General features: G+C 40.9%; 1 pseudogene; it reads left to right on the forward strand.

Annotated features, from left to right (window-relative positions):
- Window positions 1-17,872: 17,872 nt before the first annotated feature.
- LOC102846871 overlaps window positions 17,873-21,502 on the forward strand; it is a 105,247-nt pseudogene continuing 101,617 nt past the window's right edge.

Below are 21,502 nucleotides of genomic sequence, written 5' to 3' on the forward strand. Positions count from 1 at the left end.
ATCACCATTGATCTATTCTCACTATTATCCCATCTTTTCAAATCCCCACTAGATCCTTCCTAATTCCTTTAACCCCTACCTCCACCAATGAAACTTTGTGATCCCATTATTTCCCTACCCTTAGACTCCCTGCTTCTTCCCATCCCCTCATAGCCGTACATATCTTACTGGTTATTATTCTGTTTTTATAATAATGATCCTATGCAGAATTTTTCTTTATTCTCTCGAGTTAGATCACTCAGCATAGTGATCTCTAGAGAACAAACAGGTCTGTCTTGGAGAGGATAAAACCAGGTTTCTACTTAAAGGCAAGGATTTTGAAGCTCCATCTCACATACTTTGGACACATGGACAGGAGGCATCTATCTTTGTAGAAGGACGTCATGCTCAGAAGGGTGGAGGGAGATGGATTGACATGATAACTATAGTTATGGGATTAGGTGTACTTGAGTCAGTGAAAGTGACTCAAGATAGGGCTGGGTTCAGAGCTATTGTACACAGGTTCGCTATGAGTTGCAGGTGACTCAAAGGCACATAGCAACAACAGCAACAATAATGCTCTTTAGCAATGTTATATAAAAATTTTCAAAATCATCCTTCCTGTTTTATCAGAGATAAGAACTGCCACGTCAGATTACTTATGGATACCATTTGCTTGGTATATATTTTCTACCCTTTGAATCTTAGTCTTATCCTTCCCTTTGTTTCTTAGTTCTGCCTCTTATAGGCAACATATTGATAACATATTGTGGTGACCCCCTTCCCTCCATTCTGATGCTCTTTTTATCCATTTAGGCCATTCACATTGAGTGTGATTATTTACAGGCTAGGTTTTATCATTGCTATTTTTCTGAGTTCCTTTTCCTGTTGTTGCTGCTTCTGTTGGTCTTCGTCTTTGAATTTGAAGAGTCTGACAATGGTATATCTTGATTTTTTTCTTTTGAGGTCTAGTCCTTTTGGTGTTCACCGTGCTTTTAGAATGTGTATTTTCTTGTTGTTCATGATATCTAGAAAGTTTTCTTTTAGTATATCGTCCATATTTTTCTCCATGTTTGATTTTTTATTTGTTTATTCTCCTGTTCTGGAATTCCAATCATGTGTATCTTGTTTCATTTTATGTTATCCCATCATTCTAATATTTTCTTCCTATTTTCTCACTTTTTTTCTCTTTATAAGTTCTCATGGAGGTTTTTGTTTTCTAACTTTCAGATTCTCTGTCCCAACTCTTCTATTCTGCTTTTTGGTGCCTATATCATGACAAGAATCTCTGCCATTTCAGTTTCAATTTTGGATTATAATTCCATGCTTTTGTGTCGTTTCTAGGACTCTTTGTATTTTGATCATTTCCCCCTTTCTTTATGCTCTTTACTATGGCTTCAACTCTGTCTTCCAACATTTGTAACTTTTTCAATACCAGTTCTTAGAACTTCATGTTGGCATATTTCTTCTACCTTCATGTCTCTAAGGTATTCATTGGGTTCTCAATCTGGTCTGCTATGTTTAAGAGAAGGATTATTTTGTTTTCTCATAGTGTTTGAACCTGCCTCCTACTTCCTTGACATTATATGAGGTGGATGGGGGTTGAAGTTACTCCCTTGAGTTCACAAAACTTCTGAGGGGGACTTGGCCCAGGAATCCTGCCTTGTAGTCTTTTATCCCCAAGTCTCAGGGTTGATACTCTGTAGTGGTCTCTGCTCCCAAGTGTACCTGCTCAGGTCTTCGCCTGAGACCTGCTCCAAGACCTTCTCCAAGACCTGCTATATCTTCTCCTGAGACCTACTCCAATACCTGCTCAGGTCTTCTCCTGAGGCTGGGTGGGAGGGTCCTCTTCACCCTTAGCCAAGAGAGTCTCTGCAGGAAGCTGGAAACTTCCTGGGGAAATGTGGGCCAGAGAGAGTGTAGTCTAGAACCCTTCCTTCCCTAAGAATAGGTGGCCAAGGATTACCTTTGTCTTCTTTTGAGCACAAGCATTCTTTTAAAACATATTAGATTCTTTTTGGAGGCTGCTCCTTCCCAGAGACGTGGCTGACAGTAAAAATGCAAATAAGTCTCTGTAGTTCCAGCCTGTGCTTCCATTTATCTTGGGCTCTGGTGTTAGGCTCTACATATATTTTTAAGATCATGTGAACCACTAAGCATCAATCTAATCTCGGGAAATTACTTCTTCTCACTATATAATTCTTTTACTAAGAAGTAGATGACGAAATTGCTGAAAAAGTATCTGCATTTGTAGTCCTCAAAGGAGAAGATATGTAACGTCTCTGAGCCTTAAAGTTTAGAAAGAAACATTTTCCTGATCACCAGAAAACCAGAATTGCCATGTTTATTCTGAGGAATGTGGCTTCCGGTTCTTTTGAATCGTCTATTTACTTGCAATAACATGCTTGTCAACAAAGAGGGTGAGAAGATGGACAACCAACTGAGAGCTTTTTTCCTCTATAGTGATCTCCTAACACACCCTATATAGGAATGGACCACAGTCCATTCATTCACAAATACTTATCAAGTGCTTGCTGTATACCAGAGGCAGACCTGGATGTTTCGAGGTGATAATGTTAAGCTCCATGTTCATAGGGTTTCCAGAGGCAAGCCATTTCAGAAATGGATGCCACTCCTGCTTCACCAGACACTGTCTGCCATGCCATTGGTAACCATTATCACATTTGGCACATCAGTGTCACAGTGTTTAGCATCACAGCAACCACGAGTTACCTCTGTACAGTAATGCACAGACCAGTGCTATACCACTTAGAAAAATGTTTGACAAAAACAATTTAAACCAGGCCTGAGGACTGCAAATTAAAATCACCCACCTTGGGTTTGGCAGCATAACTTTCTGTCCACTTGGTCAACAGAGCTCTCTCTCTGTTGTCATTGTTATTATGCCATCGAGTCGTAGATGACTCATAGCGACTCTATGAATGAAAGACCTGAACGCTTGTATAACTTTGGTCGTTTCTCCACATTCATAGAGTTTCTGGAGGCAAGCCATATCAGAAATAGATGCTATTCCTGCTTCCAAGCCTGTTTTAATCATGGAGTCTATGACTCCATGACACTCAACTACAACAACAACAACAACAACAACAATGTTAAGCTCTGGTAGGTAGTCTAGAGGGAATTGTGCTGCTAACCTGAAGGTCACACCTCTTTGATGATTTGAATCCACCAGTGGCTAAGTGAGAGAAAGATGGACAGTCTCCTCTTTCGCAATTTACTGCTTTGGAGAGCCAGTGGAATGTCAGTGTGAGTTGTTGTTATGTGCCATTAAATTGCTTGCAACTCATAGTGACCCTTTGTACAATAGCCCTATCCTGAGCCAGTCTCATTATCTCAGACACGTCTGTTCCCATTGACCCAGTCACTGTGTCAGTCTATCTTGTCCAGGGTCTTCCTCTCTTGCGATGTCCCTCCATCTTGCCAAGCATGATATCTTTCTCCTAAAACTGGTCCCTCCTGGCCATATGACCAAAGTATGTGAGACAAAGCTTCAAAATCCTTACCTCCAAGGAGCAGCCTGATTTTTCCCTCTCTAGGATAGACCTGTTCTCTTGGCACTCCATGGTGTGTTCAGTATTCTTCTCCATCTCCACAACTCAAAGTCATTGATTTTTCTCTGCCATCCTTGGTCACTATTCAGCTCTCTGATGCATAACAAGTAATTGTGAAGACCATAGCCTGAATCAGGCTCACCTTAGTCTCTAGGCTGACATTGTTGCTCTTTAGCGCTCTGGAGATGTAAAATCTCCCTGACAGCAGATTTAGCAAATTCAATTTATTTTTTATTTCCTGGCTGCTGGTGCTGAGGGAACCAATAAGCTGAAATTGTTAACAACCTCAATCTTTTCTCCATCTATCATGGTGCTACTAATTGGCCCAGTGGTATACAAGCAGATCACTATGCCTTTCTTTACAGCATTGCTGAGTGGTTTTAAACTGTCAACCTTTCAAACATAAGTTTGGAGCAAACTGGTTACATTACCCAGAATTTTTTTTAAAGTTATAAATTAAAAAAAAACAAACCACCCAAAACCCTCGGAATCTAAGGGCAGTTTGTGCTGGCAAATTCTCTTGCATTATTTCTTGTATAGTCTGATGCTTCTCATATGTATTTTTGGCCTGAACATTTCTATTCTTTCTCACCTCTTCCCACTTCTCATTTCCTGTTTCTTCCTTCCTATGAGCTGTTGTTAAACTTGGAATCGTCAAGGCTGAGAATGTCTGTGGAAGAAGGAACACTCCACTTTCCAAGTAAGATGTGCTACAAGAGTAGACTCAATGGATTCCTTGTACTTTAACCCACACTTGTCTCTTGCAGGCACCTGTCCAACCTTTGTAAGTCTGGCTTTGCCTGTGGACACCAGGCCCTTCCATGCATGGGGCAGCTGCTTGCAAAGAACCCCTGGGGGTGTTAAGTGGATGGAGACTCACCTTGTTCTTGAGGAAGAACTTTCTCATGTCCTGTCCCAAAGACTGCACATCTCTGATGGTTTGGATACACCAGTGGCTCCATGGAAGAAAGATGGTCAATCTCTTCCTGTGCAATTTTTAGCCACTGAAACCTAATGCTGAGCCAGCTATGAGTCCATTTCAACTCTGTGAAAATGAGTTGAGTGAGCTTTCTTCCACTTGTCCTCATGGCACAGTCTCACCCAACAGCACCTGGCAAGGCCGGCTTTCCCTTGATTTGCAGCAAGAAAAGTTCTGAAGTTATTCCTAACTTCTTCTCAGAAAACCAGTGAGGTAGACAGTTTTGAGTAAATGGGCTGGTTAATGGGAGTTCCTCCTCTCTTTTAAGGCTGATTTTTAAAATTACATTATAAATCACATAACATAAATTCAATCTAGAATTAATTTCTTTTTTTTTTATTCAATCACAAGGTTGTGTAACCATTAACCAGTTGTGTCAGAATAAGACTGTGCTCTGTATGAGGTTGTTATGCGCCACTGAGTCATCTGTAACTCATAGTGATCCTGTGTACAACAGGTCTGAACCCAGCCCTATCCTGAGCCATTGTCACTGACTGACACACCTACCCACATTACCCCAGTAACTGTGTCAGTCCATCTCATCTGGGGTCTTCTTTTCCTACACTGTTCCTCTCTCTTTCCAATTATGATGCCCTTTCCAAAGGACCAGTCCCTCTTGGTCTTGTGTCCAAAGTATGTACATGGAGCTTCAAAATGCTAGCCTCCAAGAAGAAATTGGTTTCACTGTCTCTAAGATAGACTTGTTTGTTCTCTTGGCAGTCCATAGTATGCTTCAGTACTCTTCTCTAGTATCACAACTCAAAGGCTTTGATTATTTTTCTGTCATCCTTAGTCATTGTCCAACTCTCTATATGTGATGGGTTTTTTTAAAAAATTATATTTTTTATTTGAATGTAAGTTTACAAATGGTGTTTATTTTTTGTTTTATACCATTAATCACAATAGATTAGTAAATCACAATGTCTGATCGACCCCATAATGTGCGTTTGGTTGATTATTGTTAATGTCAACATCACTGTAGTTCCTTGAAGAAGTCTGTTTTTTTAAGACACATCATCTTTTCCACATAAAGCATGCTAGGAAATGCTGCAGTATAAGCAAAGATGTCACATAGATGACTGAACCATACCTGACACTTTTCAGCTATCTCATCTGCATGAAAACGTTAGATGATGATGAAGAAAAGTGAAAGAAAAATGGATACATTTGAACTGTGACATTGGCAAAGAATATTGAATACATTTGTTTCTCACTAATTTCCTCATTATGTGCCATCTCACATTTACGACAATATTTTTTAAAATCTACTGATTATTTTGCCCATTCAAAATATATATTGGATAGTGTATACTGAGGTAAAAGATAAGAGCAGTGCTAACTGTGATGGTTCAGACTATGTGCCAAATTGGCTGAGTCATAATTCTTGGTGATTTGACAGTAAAACAGCAATCTGGCAGTTCTGCGATGATGCAATTTGGCAGGTATGTGATGATGTATGTATTCATCATTGGTTTTGTGATCTTATGTGATCCTTTTCCAATCTTGCATGAAATAATTTTTCTCGTAATAACTTTGTTTTATTTTGGACCTAGCCGTGCCAACAAATGAAGAGTGGGTGTCAGAAGAATGAACAAATCGATCTTAAATAAAACAAAAATGAAAATTAGTGAAACAGTGAGATTAATAGCCACATCTTTGTCATACGTAGTCACTATGAGTCAAAGTCAACTTAATAGTAAAAAGCCAAATTAATGCTAATAATGCTAATAATAATAATAATAATAATAATACAACTGGCCCAAGCTGTGACAGGCATAGTGTTTAAGAGGATTGCATCGAGGTTGAATTTTTTTTTAGTACTTCCTGATGATGGAGTTTCTCTGCCCTGGTAAATTGGACTTGCCAAGCTCACAACCACCCATTGCAAACAAAGGGCTCAGGACAAATAGCATACTTAGAAACAGCTGACTATATTAATATTATAAGAAATAGAACATGAGAATTGAAAATGAAAGCAGGGAAGGTTTTAAAAGAAACAAGCCAAGATTCCAGCAGAAACTGGGCTGCCAGGCAGAGGAAACTCAACCAGATGTAGCTGAGATAATATATTAAAATCTCAAGCTAAGGGAGGGGGAAAATCTGTTTCTAATGGGATAAAGGCGTTATAGGCCCATTAGATTAAAGGGAGGGATCATTATAGGATGACAGGCAGAGAAAGAACTTGGTTTTCGCTGTTAACTGGGTCCATGAGGAATCTAGTTTTTCACTAACCTTTGATGGTCTTTTTAGGGGGTTAGCTCTCTAGGCTCTGTAAATAGTTCAAAATGCCCAAGATCTGGGTGATGTGGATACTGATGTGTTATTTTAGATTAATAGAAACGTTTTGGGCTTAAAAATTCTGAAAGGCCTGAAAAGACTCAGTGTTGTTGAATTAGTTCTGACTCAGAGGAACCCTCCATTGAGTTTCTGAGGCTGCAATTTTATTGGCAGTACTCTTTCTCCTTCCAAGCCTCTGCTGAACGTGGACTACGGGAATACAAAGCCTTCTTGTTAGCAATGCAGCATGCTATGGATGACGTCATCAAAGCACGCGACTCCTACATATAGTGATTGTTGTAACTTTAGTCAAAAGTTGAGGGAGTGGCTTGTGAAGCAGCAGAGAAGAGGGGAGTTAGGGCAAAGGGCAGATGGATGGTTGTAAGGTTGCTGTCTACGGTTCAGGGGTTCAGGTAACAGTAGCTCGATTTTGATTGGTAGGTATAAACTTCCCTAAAAAAGCACTTCTTACGTGGTGGCTTAAACCAATGGAAAATTTCTCATGGATTTAGCCTGATATCAAAGCATTGACAGATCTTCACTCTCACTAAATGCTCTTGAAGGGATCCTTCCTTGTCTTTCGCGGCTCTTAGTTTTTTCCAGCAATTCTTGGCAGTTATGGCTTGTGGACATATATCTGTAATCTCTGCCTTTACTGCCATGTGACTTGTGCCTGGGATGGTCTTGTGTCTCAAATTTCCTCCTCCTTTCTTTTTATTTTTTAAAATTTTTATAGTTCCTTTTTTTGCCTTTTAATTTTTTAAAAAGATTTTTTATATTTGTTTGCTTATGAAGTTTGTATACGTTGTGTTTCACACTATTCTCCATTCACATTGTGTTTCAATCATTCAGATTCATTATATTTTATAAAATTAATCGACACTGATCTATGCCCACCATTTCCCTGTATTTCCAGATCCCCACCAGATTTTCCCCATTTCTTTTACCCACCACTCCTTCCATCCGTTAATCACTTGACCCTATAATTTCCCCCTTCCCATCCTCACCTCTCTATTCCCTTCCTTCCCCTCCCCTTGGATCCCCACACATATTTTATTAGTTTCCTTTCTATATCTACAATAATGGTCTCATACAGTATTTGTTCTTATGAGAGTGTGTTAGCTTACTCAGCATAATGCTCTCCAGTCCCTCCCAAGTTATGTAGTAAATTTTGAAATTATTACTTCTGAGTAATGCATAGTTTGGAAGGAGGAGTGGCATCCACTTCCATAATAGCTTGCTTCCGGAAATGCTATGAACCTGGAGAGAGGATGAAAGGCACCCAAACATCGAGGACTCTCCTTCATAGGGTCGCTATGGGCATGCGAATCAACGGCACTTAACAGCAACAACAATGCATAGTATTCTGTTGTGTGAATGTATCACAATTTCTCAATCCCATCAATTGTGGTTGAACACTTGGGCTGTTTCCATGTTTGTGTGATGGTGAATGCTGCAATGAACATTGGTGTACAAATCTCTGTTTGTGTCTTAGTCTTACTTTCCTCGGGGTATATTCCAAGCAATGGTATAACCCGGTCATATGGAATTCCTATGTTAAACACGTTGAGGAAATGCTAAACTGCCTTCCAGAGTTGTTGTACCATTTTACAATCCCTCCAACTGTATATAAGAGTTGCCAACTGTTCACATCCTCTCCAGCTCTTATTGCTTGCTGCATTGCTAAATTTTGCCAGTGCTACTGGGGTGAGATGGTAACTCAATGTGGTTTTGATTTGCATCTCTCATATTTCCAGTGATTTTGAGCCATCTGTTGACGTTTGCCTTCCTCCGTGAAAGGTCTTTCCATATCTTTTTGCCCATTTTGTAATTGTGTGATCGATCTTTTTCTTGGGGAGGCCCTGTGATATTCTGTAAACTTTTGTTATGAGACCTTTGTCTGAGATAGTATTGCCAAATGTCTTTTCCCAGTCAATAGGTTTTCTTTTCACCCTGTTGGGAAAAGTTTTTGATGGGCACAGGGATTTAACCTTTAGAAGATTACATTTATCAATTTTTTCCTCTCCTGGTTATGTATCCTCCTTTCTTTTGTAAGGACACATGTCACAGGGCTACTAAAAATTTAGGATGATCTGAGCAAAGAATTGTTACTTTCTTATATCTACAAAGACTCCATTTCCAAGTAAAGGCACAATTGCAGGAACAATGGCTTAGGACTTGGGTGTGGCTTTCAGTAGCCCTTGGGTCCTGGGGGTACATTGGTCTGCAGTTGGCTACTGTTGTAAAAGCTGGAAGTTCAAACCTACTAAGTAGTATTGCACAAGAAAAGACCATTTGATCTACTTTTTTTAAGACTTATTGTTGTTAAGTGCCACTGAGTTGAGTTTGACCTATAATGACTCTATGAACAACAGATCTGAACCCTCACTATCCCTGTGCTACCCTCACAATTTCTGACACACTCAATCCCATTGCAACAGTCACTGTGTTAATCCATTTGGTCAGGGTTCTTCTTCTCTTTTGCTGGCATTCTACCTTTCCAATTATGATGTCCTTCTCCAAGGAGTAGCCTCTCCTGGCAATAAACCGTAAGTATTTGAGACTAAGCTTTATCACCTTCGCCTTCAAGGAGTGCTTTGGTTATATCTTCATCAAGACTTACCTGTTTGTTCTTTGGGTAGCCCATAGGATATTCACTATTTTTGTTCAACACCACTGCTCAAAGGCATCAGCTATTCTGTCATCCTTATTCGTTGTCCAGCTCTTAGAAGCATAGCAAGTGACCATGGCCTGAATCAGGCACACTTAGTCCACAAACTGACATCATTGCTACTCAATAATTTGGAGAGAAAAAAAAATAATTTGGAGAGGTCCCTGACTGCAGACTTTCCTGATTGCCTGACTACTGGATTTCTTAAGATTACAACTAAGAAAATCATATGGAACTGTTTTATTCGGTAACACATAGGTCACCATGATTTCAAATAGATTCATTAGCAACAAGTATATTGGAATTTCCTTCCCTTCTTTTCCTGGAAGGATACAAAATATATAGGAAGAATGAGACACTCAAGTACTAAATACCTAAGAACATTCTGGAAGAATACGGTTGAGTCAATTTTGGTGCATGATGATCTCATATACATCTGAATAGAACTCTGCTGCAAAGGGTGTTCAATGTTTGTGAAACAGTTCACCAGGTTTTAATCCCAAGGTTGCCTCTGAATGAGTAAGGGGGCTCTATTTGTCTAGTCTGTATAGGAAGTTTCACTGTGAACCCAAAGGCATTTCCTCTCAGGTGGTTCGAACCCACCAGCAACTCTGTGAGCAAAGATGAGAAGTCTCTTCTCCTGCAGTTCACATCCTCTTGGAAACATATTTTGTTACTGTTGTTATGTGCCATTGAGTTGCTTGCAACTCATAACAACCGTATGTACAACAGCCCTAAACTCTGCTCTATCCTGTGCCAACCTTATTGTCTCTGACACACCTACCCCCATTATCCCAGTCACTGAATCAATCCATCTCATTGAGGGTTTTCCTTTCTTTCACTGTCCCTCCACTCTCACAACCATGATGTCCCTCTCCAAGGACTGGTCCCTTCTTGTTACATGTCCAAAGTGTGTCAGGTGAAGCTTCAGAATCCTTGCCTCCAAGGAACAGCCTGGTCGTCTGACATACTTTGGACATGTTGTAAGGAGGGATAGGTCCTTGGAGAGGGACATCATGCTTGGGAGGGTGGAGGGACAGTGCAGGAGGGAAAGACCCTCTATGAGATGGATTGATTCAGTGACTGGAGTAGTCGGGATGGGTGTGTCAGAGGCAGTGCAATTGGCACAGGATAGAGCAGGGTTTAGGGCTCCTGTTCATAGGGTCGCTATGAGTCACAAGAAACTCGATGGCACATAACAACAACAACAACAGGACAAACCTGTTTGTTCTTCTAGCAGTCCGTGGTATATTTGACACTCATCTCCAGCACCACACCTCAAAGGCATCAATTCTTCTTCTATCATCCCTAGTCATTGTCCAGCTCTCTGACACACAGCAAACAATTGTGAATACTAGGGCTTGGATCAGGCACACCTTACTCTCTAGACTAATGTCATTGCTCTTCAGTACTCTGGAGAAGTCCCTGACAGCAGATTTTATCTGTGTAATTCGTCTCTTGATTTCCTGGCTGCTGGTACCAAGAGTGTTGATTGTGGAGCCAAGTAATCTAAAACTGTTAACAATCTCAATTTCTTCACCACCCATAATGACACTGCCAATTGGCCCAGTGGTGAGAATTTTTGTTTTCTTGATATTGAGCTTCAATCCATGTTGAAGGCTGCAGTCTTTGACTTTCTGCAGCAAGCACTTCAGGTCCTCCTCAGTTTCAGCAAACAGGGTTGTGTCATCTGCATAACAAAGTTGTTGATGAATCTTCCTCCAGTCCTGATGCCACATTCCTCCTCATTCAGCCCAGTGTCCCGGATGTTCTGTTCTGTGTATAGATTGAAAAGGTATGGAGACAGAATACATCTCTGGTGGACACCCTTCGCAATTTTGAACCATGCAGTGTCTCCTTGCTCTGTTCTGACAATTGCTTCTTGGTTCAAGTATAGGTTTCACATAAAACATCAAATATTCTGGGATTCCCATTCTTCTCAAAGTCAGTCACAGTTTGTTGTAATCCATGAAGTCAAAAGCCTTTGCATAGTCAATGAAACACAGATAGACATTCCTCTGGTACTCTCTACTCTCAGTCAAGATCCATCTAACATTAGCGAATATCCCTAGTATTATGACCACTTCTAAATGCAGCCTGAACATCTGGCAGTTCTCTGTTGATGTGTTGCTCCAGTGGTTTTTGTATAATTTTCAGCAGAATCTTGCTTGCATGTGATACTAATGATATTTATTTGATAGTTTAATGATATTATTTGATAGTTTCCACACTCTGTTGGGTCACCTTTATTTGGAATGGGAAAAATATTGATCTCTTCCAGTCAGTTGGCCAGGTAGCTGTCCTCTGGATTTCTTGGTACAACTTAGTTAGCATATCCAGAGCAGTGTCTGTTTGTTGAAATATGTCAGTTGATATGCTGTCAATTCTTGAAGACTTGTTTTTGCCAATTCTTTCAGAGCAGCCTGAACTTCTTCCTTCATCACCACAGGCTCTTGCTCATATGTTGTTTCATGAAATTCTTCTGTGTCAGCCAATTTCTTGTGGGACAGTGACTCTGTGTACTCTTTCCATACTAGAGGGTCAACTCTGAGGCAGCTCCAACTCAACACCAGGGAGCTTGAATTTTGTGAGGGGGTTCACACCACCACTTTTTTATTATAAGTTACATGCCTAACCATTTGTTCTTTAGTCACTGAGGGAGTCAGAGAAAGTACTAAAGAGTTCTTTTAAAAGAAAAACTATATTTATATATTTTTATTGTGATTTGAATGAAATTTTACAAAGCAAACTGGTTGTACATCCAACCGTTGAAACACATTTTGATCTACGACATTAATAACAATATCCATAATCTAACTACACCCTTCCCACCTCTTCCTTGGGACCTGTATGGGCATGTATGTGAGTGTGAGTGTATGAGTTTGTGAGTGTGTGTGTGTATGTGTGTGTGTGTAGGAGGATGCACAGAAGTGAGTGTGTAAGTGTATGTGAGTATAAGAATGAAACAGTGTGTAAATGTGAGTGTGCCTGCATTTATGTGACTATGAATATTATGTGAGAATATGTGTGCAAGAGTGCTTATAAATGTGGATATGTGAGACTAAGAATATATGATTATGTGAATGTTCATTTGAGTATGAACATGTTTGAGTGAGTGTATGTTTGTGTGTCTATGTAAATGAGAATGTGAGCATTGTTAGTATGAATGTGTGTGTTGAGTATATGTATGAGTTTGTAAACGTGTCACCTGTGAATGTGCATATCTGAGAATGTGAATGTTTACATGTGTAAGTATGTATGAGTGTGGAGTATGCATTTATGTGTGTGTGCATGCACCATAGCATTGAATGTCCTCTAGACTTCAAACTACTGTAATGGAATGTCCTGAGACCTAGAATTGGAGGTTTGAAAGGAAAGAAATTGCCTAGCATTTCTCAAGCTGAAAGAACTGAAAAACAAATCTAAGCCTTGAGTTGCAATACTTAGGGATGCTATAGGCATAATCTTGAATGATCCAGAAAACCTCAAGAGAAGATGGAAGGAATAGACAGAATCACTGTACCAAAAAGAATTGACTGATGCTTAAATATTCCAGGGAAGTACCATTTGATCAAGAGCCAATGGTAATGAATGAAGATATTCAAGCTGCACTGAAGATATTGACATAATGATAATGATAATAATGATGATGATGATGATAATAATGCTTGAGGAATTTATGGGATACTAATAGTCATGTTTCAAATGACAGCTGTAGCTCTGGATGTGCTCACCACAGTCTATGCCAGGAAACTTGGAGGACATTTGTTCCCATTCCCAAGAAAGGTGATCCAACAGAATGTCAAAATTATCAGACAATATCCTTAATATCATACCCAAGCAAAAAGAACAGCTCATAGACAGATAACTGCCAGACATTGAAGCTAGATAGAGAACAGGCCATGGCACCAAGGATATCATTGCTGATGTCAGATGAATCCTGACTGAGAGCAAATAATACCAGAAGAATGTCTATCATGGCTTATTGACTATGCAGAGGCATCTGACTGTGTAGATCCTAATGAATTATGGATAACATTGAGAAGAATGGGAGTTTTGGAACACTTAATTATGTTCGTGTCAAACCTATACCTAGACCAAGAGGAGCTCTGGTGGCCTAGTGGCAAGGAGCTGCAACTACAATCCCAGAGGCGCACGGTTCGAATCCACCAGATGCTCTGCCGGGGAAGGAGGGACAATCTCCTCCTGTACCAGTCAGATCTGATTTGACGGTACACGCACACAAAAATAATAAAAAAAAAATGAAAAAAAACCTATACCTAGACCAAAAGGCTGTTGTGTGGACAGAGCAAGGGAACACTGTATGGTTTAAAGATTAGAAAAAGTGTGCTTCAGAGTTGTATCCTTTCACCACACCTGTTTAATCATTATGCCGAGCAAGCTATTTGAGAAGATGGACTCTATGAAGAAAACTGTGGCATCAAGAGTGGAGGAAGACTCTTCAATGACCTTCATTATGCAGATGCTACAACCTTGCTGAAAATGAAGAGGACTTGAAGCATTTCATACAGAAAGTTTATCACGGCATTCTTCAATAGGAATTGCATCTCAAAATCAAGAAAACAAAAATCCTTGCCACTGGACCAATAAGCAACATTATGATAGATGGAAAAACTGTCAACAACTTCATCTTACTGGGATCTACAATCATTATACTTTGTAGTGGCAGTCAAACCATCAAGAGATGTATTGCACTAGGAAAGTCTGAAGTCAGCAAACTCTCCAAATTATTGAGAAACATTGATGTCAGTTTGAGGACTAAGGCGTGTCTGATTCAGGCCATAGTCTTTTCAATCACTTGCTGTCCATCTGAGAGATGGACAATGAATAAGGATGACAGAAGAAGAATTGATGCCTTTGAGCGGTGATGGTGGAAAAGAGTACTGACTATCTCATGGACTGCCAAAAAGCCCTCTACAAAACACTCCAAAACCCAAATATATCTTGGAGAGGGTTCAGCGTGCAGCTGGAGTGTTCCTTGGAGGCAAAGATGATGAAGCTTCATTTCACATACTTTAGACATGTTGCTGGAAGAGGTTATGCCTTGGAGAGGAACATCATGCTTAGAAGGAATGGTGAAGGAGAGGAAGGCCCTCAACTAAGTAGATTATACAGTGACTGCATCAATAGGCTCGATGGTATCAAGAAGAGTGGGGATAACACAGGATAGGAGAGGCTTCATATTTGTTGTATTGTTCATAGAGTCACTGTGAGTCATTCTCAACTTGATGGCACCTAACAAAAACAGCTAATAGACTGCCAAAAACCCAAACATGTCTTTCTTGGAGATAGTGCAGCCAGCATGCACCTTTGAGGTGAAGACAGTGAAACTTTATCTCACATACTTTAGGCTTATTATCAGGATTGGCTAGTCCTTGGACAAAGATATTATGCTGAGAAAGGTAGTGGGGGGGAGAGAGAGAGAGAGAGATCCTCAACAAGATGAGAGGACGCAGTAACAGGAACAATGGGCTGGAGCATATCTGAGATTGTTAAAACGGGGCAAGGTTCCAGTGTTGTTCATAGGGTCACTCTGAGTTGTGGTTTTCTCGCCAGCACCTGAAAATAACAGCAACACGTGTGTGTACGTGCATAAGAATGTGGTTCTGTGAGTGTGTGCATCTGTGAGTGTACCTGTATATATGTGCACATGTATGTGTGAGTGTGAATGTACATGAGGTTGAGCATCTGAGTAATGAGTGTGGATATGTGTGGTTGTGAACAAGTGTAAGTATGTGTGATATGTGCGAATGTGAACCAGAGTGTATGATATACATATGAGCATGTGTTGTGCTTGTGCATACGTGAGTGTATGGATGTGTATGGGTGTCCTTAAAAACTGCCTTGCATGCCTCATGTTTCCCCAGCCTCTCATTCTTAAACATTGCTTCAGGATGCTGGACTTGCTGCCTCCGTTTTCAATTCCATGGAACACAGAGTTTTTGCAGGACAAATCCACGGGGCTGCTCCCACCCCGGCAGTGCTGGGAACAGTGCCCTATACCACGCTCTCCCTGTGAGCTTCTGTTCAGTGGACATTTCTCCTCTAAGGGTTTACAGGGAAAAGGAAAATGTGGAAAAATTCTGTGTCATGCAGAAAATATGCATAAATAATAACTAGACGAAAATACTGTAGGTTAAATGAAACAAACTTATTTGGGCCTCTTTATGTCTATATGAAAAGGGACTTTAAAGGAGAGACCAACCTAGAAACATACTTGTCAATTCTGAGTTTTAAAATGTAGCATTATCCTGATTCCACCACTGTTTGTATTGTCCTAACATTCCCATATTATAGTAACAAAGATTCTAAAAGATGATACACTGAGTATTATAATAGAGTCAGCTTTCACTTAAAAATATTCAGATTTAAAAGGTATTAAACTATAATACCTTTCTTTTCTTTATTCTTTTTTTTCCTTGTTGTGTGCTGTCAGGCTGGATCCGACTGGCATAGGAAGAGATTGCCCCTTCTCCAGTGGAACATCTGGTGGATTCAAACCGTGCACCTTTGGGATTGTAGCACAGCTTCTTGCCACTGAGCCACCAGAGCTCTCTACTATATAACACCTTTCTACTTATTTTATTAGTATCAATCAAATGTTACTTCGTTGAGTAGTATTTGATAGCCTTATGAGTTTTTCTTCTCTGCCTGATATGCTCATTCTTTCTTTTCATGGTTTACTACAGCACAGTTTTCAGCTCAATCCTACACAAAGTTTTGTTTTCCTCTAAGGAAATTTATTCTTCAAGTTTCTTAACTGTGTGATTTTCAACTTCTTTTTTGTATTCTTGTCATCTCCCATCTAGTCATTAGCCATGTAAATGCAGCAGATAATCATCCTTAAGATTAATCTACTGAGAATAAAAGATGTAGCAACGCTGATGGAGTAGGCTCAAAGGTTACTTCTGGAAGAATTTTTAAAATTTGTTTAGAACACAACAAAATTGTACTTCAAAACCAAAAGACATAATGGATCTCTGGTACTTTTTTTAGAAAGCTTTCTCAGTCAAATCTAATTGACTGGAGTCAATTCTTCATGGAGTGTTAAGAATTTTGTTTCCATTTTCAATACCATTAATGTATATGAATGTATGTATGTGAATATATTATGAAAACAATTACTGTTGTGACTGTATTGCTGTGACAGAATGAGAGCGTGTGAGTGTGAGACTACATGTTAGTGTGTGAGTGATGTGATGGTGCACAGATGAATGTGTGGATTGCCTTTGTGGGGGTGACAATGAGTGTGTGTCCTTATGTAAATGTGGGTGTGTTCATGTAAGTGTGAATTTACAATGTGCATATATGAGAGTATGTGTGTTAACAATCTAAAGTGAACTAACCAGATAACAAGGAGATATTATAAGCTTAAAAGTATTTAATATGAAATTCCAAAATGCATATCACACAAAACCTGAGGTCAAAGAATAAAATACAAATCACTTTCATTCTTATCATTCTCTAAAATGTTTCCTTTTGTCTCCTAACAGCCTCTGAACTTTGATAAATGTCGATAGTTGTAGAGGAGCTTCAGGCCTTTTGTTCATAGGGTAACTATGAGTTGCGCTCGACTCGAAGGCGATCAACAACAACAACAACAACAATGTATTATAGAGTTGGGGATCTCACATGGAGACACGACATGAATTGCTTTTTTTACTTCATCCTCTCAAGTACTTTTTTGCTTGCAGTTGTCAAGTCATGTCAACGTCTCTGTAATATTACATCCAGGTGCTCTGTAACAATTTACTTTCCCTGTCTCCTGTGGTTGTCCAACTTCTTTTAAATCATGGAGAACGATGAACTTGCCTGTGAGTCCCATGTTGTCGCCCTCAGCTCCGACCTCAGGAGGGATTAACTGGGTTAGGTGTACAAACATCTTTCTGGCTCTTGAGCTATTCTGGACAACTGTTTGTAAATGCATTTCTGGTCTAAGTCTGATGAACCACTTTGATTTCATCTTCTTTCTCCTGCCAGCTCAGGACCATCTGGTAAGAGAACATACTTGATGGAGGGAGTCAGATTTGGGGCTGAATTTTTTTTTTTTTTTTTTGCGTAACCACGAGACGGGATCTCAAGGTGGGGCCTGGACTGTAAGGTACTCTCCTTTCCTAAAAGATTCCATCTGTTTGGAGTGAGAATAGGCTGTGACACATAGGTGCCCCTAGGGCCCAGGCTGTGGCAGCGGTAGTGCTAATGAGCGGGCATAAGGGGCGGCTCCCAGGGAGAGCTCCCTCTGAAGCCATTGCCACTGGCAGCGACACAGCAATCACAAGGGCCCTTTCTGGCACTGGTGGCAGCTCAGGCCTCTGTGCTCAGGAGGGGCCGAGACCACTGTGTGGAGGCCTGGAGTCCACGCTGCCCTAGACCATGCTCAGGACCCTTGGGCTGGGCCTGCTGGCATTGCTCAGTGTGGTGGGCCCAAACCAGGCCAGTGGCTTCACAGGTGAGGGGCTCAGGCTGGGGTGGTAAGTTTGTTAGAAATGGGGGCTCCCTGGGTGTGACTGTGTGCTTGAGTGCTGAGTATGCATGTGTATGCGTACATGCCTGTGCAGTGTGCCCTGTATGCATCTGTGAATATACAAGTGTGTGTTGTATATTTGTGTTTGTGATTCTTATGTGCGCATGTTTTGTATATGTGTGCATGTGTCTGGAGGAGGGCTCTGATAATGTCCAGAGGGAACATTGTGGAATTGCTGGTTCTTTGAGAGGTGGTTCCTGTTGCTTTGTGTGCAAACTTCTTTATGACTAGAAAGTGGGTAGTGTTCACAGTCACAGATCCAAAGGTGGTACAAGGCAACATGGGGGCTCTTAGGAAGAGAACTCCTCTAGCTAGAAGTCACTTTGAGGGCAGAGGGGTGAAAACTCTTGAGTCAGCAGGTAGCCTGGGGCCTACAGCTTTGCATTTCTCCCAGTGAAGCTGAGGCTGCAGGTAACTGGGCCACACTGAGAGCAGTAAACAAGACTGAGTCCCGGTTTTCTTGAACCTCTGGAGGTTGAAACCACAATTTATATAGAAATAGAGACTTTGTACACAAGTTCCCAGTCAGGGAACACAGGGCAGAATTACCACAGGGGCCCTGGCCCTTGGTCCTTGATTGGATATCATTCCTCTAGGGCCGTGGAGCTGTCTTCTAGTGTCTCCTATGCTCAGTAACTCTGCTCACTATCTGTGCAGTGTTGGGCTCTGCCTGGCCTTTTTCCTCACTGGGGATAAAAGGAGCTGATGAGAGAGATGGGGCTCCACGCTGTTCATGCATCTGAAGGCTTGGGGAGTGTGTGGGTAACAGTAGCTTCTAAAAGACATATTGAAACTGTGCTCATCCCTTCGCTCCCCTCACCTTGAGTTCCTGTACATGTTTTACTTATTATCCTTCTATTTTTACAATAATATTCTTATGCAGTATTTGTCCTTAGAGACTCTGTTAATTCACTGAGAGCATTGTGCTCTCCAGCCTCTCCCAAGTTACATAGTATTTTTCAAAATTGTTGCTCCTGTGTGCTGCATGGTATTCCATTGTGTGAATGTACCACAATTTCTCAATCCATTTGGTTGTGGTTGGACATTTGGGCCTGTTTCCATGTTATTGCAATAGTGCATAACTCTGCAATGAACATTTGTACAAATCTCCATTTATGCTTCAGTTCTAATGTCCTTGGGGTCTGTTCCTAGTAGTGGAATAGCTGGATCATATGGAGTTTCTACGTTCAACTTTTTGAGGAAATACTAAACTATCTTCCAGAGTGGTTGCATCATTTTATAATCTGAAAGTGTATGAGAGTGCCCACCTCTCCATATTCTCTCTAACATTTACTGCTTGCTGCCATTCATAGCATGAGATGGTTTCTTACCGTGGTTTTTATTTACATCTCTCTTATTGCTATTGATATTGGTGGTCAGAAGGAGGCAGGGAAGCAACTGGGAAGGATATAGGTGAAAAGACAGCATAATTATGGGCAACGTCCAATGGTAATTAATTTTATAAAACATAGTACATGAGAAGGATTGTATGAAATACAATGTGAATAAAGAATAGTGTGAAACACAATGTATATAAACTTTGTAAGCAAACCAATAAAAATGTTAAAAAAAAAAAACCTCTTGAATCGGAAACATCAGATGTCAGGAATCTGAGATCATAAATGTCCTCTTTATAATTTTCTTCTCAAACACCTACCTATGTTGGGAATTTAAAGAAATCCATTCTGGTTCTAAAGTTAGCTTCAGCTTTATGCCAACTTAACATCACTGTGTCCATTGAGTTATTGTTTTTTTTTTTCTGTTGCCTTGATTTTTCCTGTGGAGTAGGTGGTGTGTAGAGCACACAGCTCCGTTGCAAAACCACATATGGTGAAGGTACAGATCCCTGAGGCATTTAATTATTCCTCATTTTCCAAGCAGTAGGCTTCGCCTGGATTTATCTGGGTTGTTGCACGGCTATTAGCTCTTAGCTACAAGAGCAGCAGGGTTTGTGCTGAATTCTTTCTTGCTCTGTACCCTGAGTCACCTTGATTTAATTTAGTTTTTTTTTCTTTGTTATTTCAAGGCACAAAGTAGTTCATAAATGATAAGATATGGAAGTGAGAAGATCTGCAAGGCATTATTTGTGCAGTTGTGCACAGCCTGAGTCTGTCTGCTCCAGGGCCTTGTGCCCTCCAAATCTTTCCCATCTCTAGCCTAGCTCCCAGGACCCTATCACTCTATCACTTCCATGAGGGTTCCTGAAGGGTTTGGCTCAGTGGAAGGAGTTAGGCTCTGCCAAGAAGTCAGGTCTGCAGAGGACAGCACAGTCTTAGTCCTTATAAAAAACAAAGCCAAACCCACAGTTCCCAAGTACAGCCTTACAGAAGACACGTATGTGTGTAGAGATCTTTGTGCTTGTACATGTGTGCATGTACATGTTTATTGTCTATATATGAATGTTTGAAAGTATATGTGTATATGGTGTGCATGCACAAATGTGTGAGTGTAGTATATGCTTCTCTGTATGCATGTAAATCTACACAAGTGCATATATGTGTGTACGTGTATGTGTATGTCTGTGCATGGGGTCTGGAGGAGGTCTTTGTTAATGATCAGATGGAACCTTGTGGAGTCACGATGGTTTTCTAGAGATGAGGATCTGTAAGCTTCATTAATGTGCTGCGCACCTCAACCCAAGGTGAAACACAAAGCATTCACACCTAGCTCACTGCATTCTCACTGCTGACATCCTCGGGGCTTTGCCTTGTGCTCTGTGGTCACTCGAATAGTGACAATATTCAGTATGCCCATTTTCCTCAGTTTCATCCAAACATTGATGAGTTCTTTGTTTCTGTCCTGTGCTCTGAGGAAGTACATTGTATTTCACCTACATAATGAGGGGCCTCCCCTTTCTTCCCAAAGCTCTCTGTAATCTACCTTTTTGGCCAAGATGACAGGGGATTGTTCCCCCAGGGAGTTCCTGCTGACCCACAGAGTGGCCAGTCAGTAGCCTGTCCCTGTGAGTACCTGAGGCAGAGCCCGTATTGCTTGTGGAACAGTAGCATCAAGGACGGACTAGACTAGTAATCTGCCTGGGGTAGTGTGGGGATTAACAACTCCCCAGGTTTCTGTACCTATAAGCGGGTGGCTCCTGGACTCTCTTACCTCTGCAGTTGGTGTGAAGTCAAGGAATCGAATCTTCAGAGCTGCTGTCCTGGAGAAGGGGGTGAACACGTTGCTCATGCTGTGACTGCCATTTCTGCAGCCCCTCACAGAGCCTCCCACAGAAATCCAGCTATTCACTGGGAGACCAGCTGTTTGACTGAGTCCCTCCTCACTGGGTGCTGGCTAGAAAACTTGCACTCCTCTAGTCTCTTTGTGCTGCATTAACCCACATTTCACAAGTAGATAACATCATAGAAAGTTATTTTCTCCCAGTCCTGGTGACTGGAAGCCTTGTCAGAGTCATGGCCACACCAGTTCCCTCCTTCTTGGTAACTCCAGGCAGCCCTGGCTTCCTTGACAAGCCTCACAAT

The sequence above is a fragment of the Elephantulus edwardii genome, unplaced genomic scaffold (genome assembly GCF_000299155.1).
Source record: "Elephantulus edwardii isolate Elephantulus edwardi_28Jun2011 unplaced genomic scaffold, EleEdw1.0 scaffold00228, whole genome shotgun sequence".
In the NCBI taxonomy this organism is placed as follows: domain Eukaryota; kingdom Metazoa; phylum Chordata; class Mammalia; order Macroscelidea; family Macroscelididae; genus Elephantulus; species Elephantulus edwardii.